This window comes from Macaca mulatta, chromosome 4, assembly GCF_049350105.2.
Source record: "Macaca mulatta isolate MMU2019108-1 chromosome 4, T2T-MMU8v2.0, whole genome shotgun sequence".
Classification (NCBI taxonomy): domain Eukaryota; kingdom Metazoa; phylum Chordata; class Mammalia; order Primates; family Cercopithecidae; genus Macaca; species Macaca mulatta.
The window spans coordinates 154,405,470-154,415,747 of NC_133409.1; positions in this window are offsets into that span (position 1 = coordinate 154,405,470).

Sequence of the window (10,278 nt, forward strand, 5' to 3'; positions counted from 1 at the left end):
ATTCTAGCCAGGCGACGTACCTGCTCCCTCTTTGTCTTCCTCCATGATTAGAAGTTTCCTAGGCCAGGCGCAGTGGCTCAAGCTTGTAATCCCAGCACTTTGGGAGGCCGAGGCAGGTGGATCACTTGAGGTCAGGAGTTCGAGACCAGCCTGATCAACATGGTGAAACCCGTCTCTACTAAAAAAACACAAAATTAGCCAGGTGTGGTGTGAGCCAGGACAGCGCCATTGCACTCCAGCCTGCGCAACAAGAGCGAAACCCCGTCTCAAAAAAAAAAAAAAAAAAAAAAACCAGAAGTTTCCCAAGGCCTCTGCAGAAGCAGCTGCCACTATGCTTCCTGTATAACCTGCAGAATCATGAACCAATTAACACTCTTTTCTTAAAATTACGCAGTCTCAGGTGTCTCTCTTTTTTTGTTTTGTTTTGTTTTGTTTTGTTTTGAGACGGAGTCTCTCTCTGTGTTGCCAAGGCTGGATGGAGTACAGTGACACAATCTCGGCTCACTGCAACCTCTGCCTCCCAAGTTCCAGCGATTCTCCTGCCTTAGCTTCCCAAGTAGCTGGGATTACAGGCATGTGCCACCACACACAGCTAACTTTTTATATTTTTAGTAGAGACGCGTTTCACTATGTTGGCCAGGCTGGTCTCAAACTCCTGACCTCAAGTGATCCGCCCACCTCAGCCTCCCAAAGTGCTGGCATTACAGGCGTGAGCCACCACACCTGGCCCTCAGGTATTTCTTTATAGCAGTGCAGGCACAGCCTAATACAATGTTAAAAAGGGAAAAATTGCTGTGACCTAGGAAGATGGGAAAAGTTTTATGAGAGGCTGATCTGGAGGGAGTGGTCACGTGGAAGGAAAGCGGAGGCACCTGCTTATTCAAGGAGTTTAGCTCAAAAAGGGAAGAGAAATGGTTCCAGAGCTCACAAAAGCATTGAAATCTTCCTCAGGCCCAACATCTCTAGGTCCTTCAATTATTTCTCCCTTGCAACTAGTTAGGGATGCCATTCCCACCCACTGTGTTATTCTTTTTCATAGCATCCTGTCTCGTCCTTCATAGCACTTGTCACAATTAGTAACCACATATTGATTTGATTAATAACTGAATACCAGTCCTTGTTCTGATTATTTCATACTGTATAACAAACTGCCCAACAGGTAGGGCTCACTGGGATGATTTTTCTGTTACACCTGGCACTGACTGGCGACTCAGAATATGTCCATTTGGCAATTGGGCTGCTCTTTATTGACAATCCTCATGCTTTTGTCAGGGAATGGCTGGAAGGATGGCCTCAGTGAGCCCACTCCCCTTTTATGGAGTTGCATAGTAGAGTAGTTGGACATCATTATGGACCAAGTTCTGTCCACTCTGCCCACCACATACACACAGCTCCCAACTCATGTTTTGGAATTTTAACCCCCAATGTGACTATATTTGAAGAGAATTTTTTTTTTTTTCTTCAGAGTTTTGCTCTGTTGCCCAGGCTGGAGTGCAGTGGCACAATCTTGGCTTGCTGCAACCTCCGCCTCCTGGGTTCAAGCGATTCTCCTGTCTCAGCCTCCTGAGTAGCTGGGATTACAGGTACCTGCCACCACACCCGGCTAATATTTGTATTTTTAGTAGAGACAGACTTTTGCCATGTTGGCCAAGCTAGTCTTGAACTCCTAGCCCCAAGTGATACACCTGCCTCAGCCTCCCAAATAACTGGGATTACAGGCATGTGCCACCACACCCAGTTAATTTTGTATTTTTAGTAGAGACGTGGTTTCTCCATGTTGGTTAGGCTAGTCTTGAACTCCTGACCTCAGGTGATCTGCCCGCCTCGGCCTCCCAAATTGCTGGGATTGCAGGTGTGAGCCACCACGCCCGGCGTTTTTTTTTTTTTAGATGAAGATCTCACTGTGTCCCCCAGGCTGGAGTGCAGTGGTGTGATCATAGCTCACTGCAGCCTCCAACTCCTGGGCTCAGGCAATCCTCCTACCTTAGCATCCCAAGTAGCTGGAACTACAAGCATGTGCCATGATACCCAACTTACATATCTTGGTGATCCAATGTCATGTGCATATGAGATGTCTCTAAGATAGTGACTATCTTGGAGACAGCTACCATCCCTGCCTCCATCCAGCCCCCAGTGGCCTGTCAGCTCCATAAGGGCAGGAATCTTGTCTAGTGTGTTTACCAGGTATAGTCTGCTCATATTCAAATGCCTGTGTCAAAATCAAGGAAATCCTCAATCCCTTGCTGTTTGAAAGAATGGGTCAGATTAGCTTTCCCTCCCACTGTCTTCAAAGATTTTATCCCCAGGAAATAGAATATAGCTAAATGTTGGGAAGCACACAACCAGTTCAAAAATAAATGATATTTAAACGACTAATGACAATTACATTTTTCAGTGGGTCTTGATGCATAGACTAGTGAGCATTATCTCAGTTCCCTTGCCATAGTAATTGGTTCAGGAATAGGTAGTATAACCAAACTTAAGCCAGTTGGCACATGAATTTCTCTATCCACAGGGATTAATCCAATCAATAAGAGCAAAACATAGGGCTTTGCTGGCTGGGAAAGACAAGTCGTTGATGTTGTGATTGCAGAATTTTTTAAAAATTTATTTTGACATAATTGTAGATTCACATACAGTTATAGGATATAATTAAGATCCAGTGGCTGGGGACAGTGGCTCGCTCCTGTAATCCTTGCACTTTGGGAGGCAGAGCCGGGAAGATTGCTTGAGGCGAGGAGTTCAAGATCAGCCTGACCAACATGGCAAAACCCCATCTCTACTAAAAATACAAAAATTAGCTGGACATGGTGGCACAAAGCCTGTAATCCCAGCTACTTGGGAGGCTGAGGCATGAGAATTGCTTGAACCCAGGAGGTGGAGGTTACAGTGAGCCAAGATCACGCCACTGCACTCCAGCCTGAGCGACAGAGCAAGACTCTGTCTTCAAAAAAATAAAATAAAATAAAAATAAAGATCCAGCATACTCATCACTCAGTTTCTCCCAATGGTAACATCTTGCATAAATGTAGTACAATATCACACCAGGAAATTATTATTGATAAAATCCACCAATCTTACTCAGATTTCACCATTTTTACATACACTCATGTGTTCGTGTGTGTTTAGTTCTATGCAATTTTATTGCATGTGTAAATATCACATAGGAACAACAAACATTACAGTCAAGATACAAAACTGTTTCATCACAAGGATCCCTCAGGGTACCCTTTTATAGCCACAGACACCTCCTTCCCTTCTCTTTCCCTAATGCCTAGCAACTACTCATCTGTTCTCTATCTCTATAATTTTGTCATTTCAAGAATGTTATGGGCTGGCCACAGTGGCTCACTCCTGTAATCCCAGCACTTTGGGAAGCAGGTGGATCATTTGAGGTCAAGAGTTGGACACTAGCCTGGCCAACATGGTGAAAACCTGTGTTTACTAAAAATACCAAAAAAAAATTAGCTGGGCATGGTGGTGCATGCCTTAATCCTAGCTACTCGGGAGGCTGACACAGGAGAATCACTTGAACCTGGGAGGCAGAGGCTGCAGTGAGTCGAGATTGTCCTGCTGCACTCCAGCCTGAGCAACACAGTAAAACTGTCTCAATAAATAAATAAATAAATATAAGTAAATAAATGTTATTAATGGAATCGTACAAATCATAACCTTCTGAGATTGACTCTTCTTACTCAGCATAATTCCCTTGAGATCTATCCAAGTTGTTGCCTATCTCAGTAGTTCATTCATTTTTATCGCTGGGTAGCATTTCACAATATGGATGTGCCACTGTTTAACTCTTCACCGTTCGAGGACATTTGAATTCTTTCTAGGCTTGGCTATTATGAACAATGTTTTGTGCAGATTCTTAGGTGAACAAACATTTTTATTTCTCTGAGATAAATGCCCAGTGACATGCACACTTGAGACTGTACACTCATCAGAGAGATTCTGTTTTGGCTACCTCATCAGAGAGATTCCACTCTGATGACCCAATATAAAGTAATAACCATCACTCTTCATCTTCCATATTCTGATTCATTTCACTTTATGGCATGTTTCATACCATGTATTTATTGCTTAGTTTGCTTATCATCCATCTTTTCCTCTAGAAAGTAATTCCATGACCCCAGCAACCTTGTCTGTTTTGTTCCACACAGTGTCCTGGAATCTAAAAGACTGGCACATAGTTGAGACTCAACAAACATTTGTTCAATAAATTAATGAGTAAATAAATCTCAGACAGCTTTCCCTATTAGTAGATTATTACTTCTTCTCCTCCTCCTCCTCCTCCTCCTCCTTCTTTTTCTTCTTCTCTTTTGTTCTTCTCCTTTCTTCTTTTCTTCTTCCTCCTCCACTTCCTCTTCCTCTTCTTCTTCCTCCTCCTCCTCCTTATTCTTTGCTTTTGTTTTTGGAAACTCCATAGCATTTCATTGTACACCTGCATAATATTTTTATTATCTTATCCCCTGTTGGAGCATATTGATGTTGGTCCCAGTATTTTACAAATCCAAACAATGCTGTAATGGCAATCCTTGTATAATCAAACACCTCTGTCCAGATGGGAGAGAAGCAGAGTAGAAAGTTCTAAGAGTGTGTGCATTTAAAATTTTTTAATGATTGTCAAATTGCTTTCTTTTTTTTTTTTTTTTTTTGGAGATGAAGTTTTGCTCTTGTCGCCCACGCTGGAGTGCAATGGCGTGATGTCGGCTCACCGCAACATCCGCCTCCCGGGTTCAAGCAATTCTCCTTCCTCAGGCTCCTGAGTAGCTGGGATTACAGGTGTGCGCCACCACGCCTAGCTAATTTTGTATTTTTAGTAGAGACAGGGTTTCTCGATGTTGGTCAGGCTGGCCTCAAACTCCTGACCTCAGGGTATCCACCCGCCTCAGCCTCCCAAAGTGTTGGGAGTACAGGCGTGAGCCACTGCGCCCGGCCCAATTGTCAAATTGCTTTCAACGGTGTTCTCCCAATTTACATTTCCACAGTGTACTGGAATTCCTCATATTCTCATCAATACTGAATACTGTCAAAGTTCTAAGTCTTTGCTAATCTCATAAATTAAAATTAACATCACCTCTTTTCACATGTTTATTGACCATTTGTTCTCTGTACCATCTGTTTATGACCTTTGCTCGTTTTTCTTCTCTCTTTTTTTGCTTTTATTTGTGGAAATATTTTGTCTTTCAAGGAAATTCATCCTTTGTTTTATTTGCTAAAAATGTCTTTCCCCAAAATTTTCCTTTATCATTCAGTTGTTTAGAAAGTTTTTTTTATTAGAAGTCATCTAATTTTGAATTCTGTATTATCAAATTTATCCATTTGTGACTTCTGTGGGGTCATATTTACAAAGATCTTCCAGATGACAAGTGCTTTTTAAAAAAATCAGTTTTCTTTTTCCTAGAATTTTTATGGATTATTATTATTATTTGAGACAGAGTCTCGCTCTGTCACCCAAGCTGGAGTGCAGTGGCACAATCTAGGCTCACTGCAAGCTCTGCCTCCTGGCTTCACGCCATTCTCCTGCCTCAGCCTCCCGAGTAGCTGGGACTACAGGCACCTGCCACCACACTCGGCTAATTTTTTGTATTTTTTAGTAGAGACAGAGTTTCACCGTGTTAGTCAGGAAGGTCTCGATCTCCTGACCTCGTGGTCCACCCGTCTCGGCCTCCCAAAGAGCTGGGATTACAAGTGTGAGCCGCCACACCTAGCCGGATTAATTTTCTTTAAAAAATTTCATTGATCAATAATACAGTTCAGTATAAGAAGTGAGATGAGATCTTTTTTCTCCCAAATAGCTAGCCAGTTATTCCACGATCATTTATCGAATGTATAGGGCACCAACCTGCAATTTCTCCTGCATCTTGTACTAAATTCTTTTTTTTTGTTTTTTTTTTTTTCTTTTTTGGAGACGGGGTCTGGCTCTGTTACCCAGGCTGGAGTGCAGTGGTGGAATCTCAGCTAACTGCGACCTCTGCCTCCTGGGCTCAAGGGATCCTCCCACCTTAGCCTCCCGAGTAGCTGTGACCAAAGGTGCACACCACTACACCCAGCTAATTTTTTGTATTTTTGGTAAAGACTGGGTTTCACCATGTTGCCCAGGCTGGTCTCAAACTCCTGAGCTCAAGCCGTGGCCTCCCAAACTGCTGGGATTACCCTGCGTGAGCCACCGCACCTGGCCCTTATATTAATGCTAAATTCTTATTGATATTTCGTCCTTTTCTCCATTTCCCATTCTGTCTCATCTATATGCTGGCTTCTTAAGTACTGTATTCTTGTATTTATTACGATAGTTTTTTTTATTTTTCCAGACTAAGGTTAGGGTCAGTTGGTGAAAGACAGATAAGACAGAAGGAGATAGAAGAAGCAGAAATACTTTAGGCCTTATCAGGTCCCACTCAGTTTGCTGCTTGGAAGAAGAATGATCCAACGAGGGAGGGATCAACAGTGACATTTTAATGTCACAGGTAAGTGATGACTATCTGGGCCTGTGGTGTGGGGGGAAAAGATTTATGAAGACAGTTGTAGGTAAAGAAAGGCAGATTTATTAGACAAAGTAGAAAAATACGTTGCCAGGGAGACAACAGGCAGTATCAAGAGAAGAGAAGCTGACTACAAAGAAACAAAGAATTGCTAGGGATTTTATACAATGGAACTTGGACTGACTGAAAATGCTAAGGTAGCAGGAAGCTTAACCCGCATTCTTCTGTCAGCCAAGGTGCTTGATAAATTGAGGCAGTTGATGGTAAGCAGGAAGTTTGTGAGTTATGTACAGTTGTCTGTGCAGGAGGGCCATGTGCCATGGGCCATAAAAAAAGCAGACCTATCGCTTAGTTGCTTTATTTCTGCTTTCCCCTGCTCCCACCAGCCTGACTCCTTTTCCCTAATTAGGACTCCACATAAAATGTCTTCGAGATGTTAAGATGAACACCGAAAAGTGTCCCTTGGATTTGGCCAATACTAGTAAAAGTCACTCGTTCCCTTAGGGCAGGGAGGTTTAGAGTGGGCAGGAAGGAATTCATTTTAAAACGCTATATTTTATTTGATTTATTTTTTGAGACAGAGTCTCACTCTTGTCGCTCAGACTGGAGTGCAAAAGCGCAGTCTCGGCTCTCTGCAACCTCCGCCTCCCAGGTTCAAGCATCAGCCTCCCGAACAGCTGAGGTTACAGGCACAAAACACCACGTGTGGATAATTTTTGTATTTTTAGTAGGGACAGGGCTTCCTATGTTGGCCAGGCTAGTCTCCAACTCCTGACCTCAGGTGATCTGCCCGCCTCAGCCTCCCAGAGTGCTGGGTTTACAGGTGTTAGCCACTGTGCCTGGCCTTAAAACAGTATATTTTATTAATAATCTTTTTTTTTTTTTTTTTTTTTGAGACAGAGTCTCGCTCTGTTGCCCAAGCTGGAGTGCAGTGGTGCTATCTCGGCTTACCACAACCTTCGCCTCCCAGGTTCAAGCGATTCTCCTGCCTCAACCTCCTGAGTAGCTGGGACTACAGGTGTGCGCCACCATGCCCGGCTAATTTTTGTATTTTTAGTAGAGATGGGGTTTCACTGTGTTGGCCAGGCTGGTCTTCATCTCCTGACCTCAGGATCCGCCCACCTCAGCCTCCCAAAGTGCTGGGATTACAGGCATGAGTTACTGCACCTATTAATAAGAATTTGATTAGGCCTTTATACTAAAGAATTTGGACCATGTCCCAGAGACAAAAACAAACAAATCAACAACAACAACAAAAAACCCATGAAATTTTGAAGATGTCTGAGTAAGAAGTGACAGAATGAGGCTGGGTGTGATGGCTCAAGCCTGTAATCCCAGCACTTTGGGAGGCCAAGGTGGGCGGATCACCTGAGGTCGGGAGTTCAAGACCAACCATGACCAACCTGGAGAAACCCCGTCTCTACTAAAAATACAAAATTAACGGGGGAGGTGGCGCATGCCTGTGATCCCAGCTACTCGGGAGGCTGAGGCAGGAGAATCACTTGAACCTGGGAGGCAGAGGTTGCAGTGAGCCGAGATTGTGCCATTGCACTCCAGCCTGGGCAACAACAGCAAAACTTTGTCTCAAAAAAAAAAAAGTGACAGAATGAAAAGCATTTTCTTCTTTAAGAATTTTTAAGGATGATTCTATTCCTTGAGGTAGTATTGAAATCAGTTAAAAAGTACAAATAGAGAAACTAATGGGAAGGCTGCACAGTTACCGATTCTTTGAAAAATACTTGTAAACTGACACACTGGTGCAATAATATAGGTTAGGATTAGTAATAGAAATTAACATGAACAGGTAAATTAAGCAAATCAAAATTCCATGAAATCTGGATGATGAAGGGAAGTCAGTAAACATTTAAGGAAGAGGGGCTGGGCATGGTAGCTCATGCCTGTAATCCCCACATATAAAATATATATAATATATAATGTATATTATAATCCCTATATGTAATATATCATATATAATGTATATTTAATATATATTTATATATTATATTTATAATATATAATTATAACACATTTATAATATATTATATATCATATAATATATATTATATATTAAATATATACGTATATTTATATATTTATATATAAATTTCCAGAGGAAGCAGCCTGGGCCCTGAGGCCATGAAATCTTGTCTATATTTATATTTTATATAAATATACTTATATAGTAAATATATATTTTTATATTATATATTTAATAAATATACTTAAATATAATTTAAAAATTAAATGTTTATAGTTAATATATAAATATATAAAATTTATATATTAACTATAAATATTTTCTCCCACTCTGTTCTACCCAACTCATCTATTTTGTTTTACCTTTTAAAAATTTTTTTCCTTTTTTTTCTTTTTTGAGACAAAGCCTCGCTCTGTTGCCTAGGCTGGAGTGTAGTGGCCCGGTCTCGGCTCCCTGTAACCTCTGTCTCCCGCCCGGGCTCAAATGATTCTCCAGACTCAGCCTCCAGAGTACTTGGAATTACAGGTGTGCACCACCATGCCCAGCGAGTTTTTGTATTTTTGGTAGAGACGGGGTTTCACCATGTTGGTCAGGCTGGTCTTGAACTCCTGGGCTTAAGCAATCCGCCCACCTCAGCCTCCCAAAGTGATGGGATTACAGGCATGAGCCAAGGCACCCTGCCTGTTCTACCTTTCTTTATCCCCAGGTCACCTGCCTCCAGAGGTTATAAAGGGTTGGTAAGATAAACACAATCAATTCTGAAAAACAAAGCCAAACTCAAGGCTTGCATCCTGCAAGTAAGGGGGAAGATGAAGGGCAGCTTTATCTACCTGTGTATATCTCTCATATTTCTGCACTGTATTGTAATGTTTATTAGTCCTTTTTGGAGTAAACGAAAGGAGACATATCCTTTAATTCTTACAAATTGCATTGTTGACCCAATCTCAATCCAAGACCGGACTGTTGTGTGACCTGGCCCAAGTACGCTATGTTTTTCTGGAAATGGGCTAGGGCTATTTGGTACTGGAATTTGAACGACTGGGTACTCAGAGTATGGTTGCAAGGTGGATGTGGGTTTGGGGTTGGCAAGTGCACTTAGTCCCTCAGACTTCTTGTCCCATGGGGAAGAGGACCAGAGGGGAACTCTAAAGTGATGATGTGGGCTGCTTTGCCTATGGAGTAGCCATTCTTTATTCCTTTACTTTCTTAATAAACGTACTTTCACTTTGAAAAAATAAAATAAAAATCAAGTAAGGTCTGGAAGCAGAAGCCCGTATTGCTCAGATAGCAGGACAATATTGAGAAAATCTCAAAGAAAAGCAGGAGACATCAAGCAAGGGATAAGAAAGCAACTTAAAAATGCTGGAGGTCTACTGCATGATAAGACAACGAGTATTGTGGGACTCCAAGACCCTGGGTCACTGTAGGATTCTTAGTCTCTCTATACTTCAGAAAGGAGCAAGCAATTTTTAGTTGCTCCTCAATACAACAACCCTATGTAATGGGCATTTTGTTACTATTTTAATGGATAAACAACCTTATGGTTCAAAAAGTAAAAGATGTAACGAAATCTACTTCTTTACGGCGGTACAGTTATCATCCCCATTTCACACGAGGAGAAACTGAGGTAAATGAATGGTAAACCAACTTGCTTGGGCACAAGTGAGAGGTAGCAGAGCTGGGCTTGTTATTGCCACACAGAAATGTTACCATCTGATAATTAAACCTTTCTTTTTCTAAACAAAACTGCAAGTGCCTACAAATGGGTCTGTTTAATAAAAGGCCTCACCTATCAGGTGGGCTCAGACGGTGACC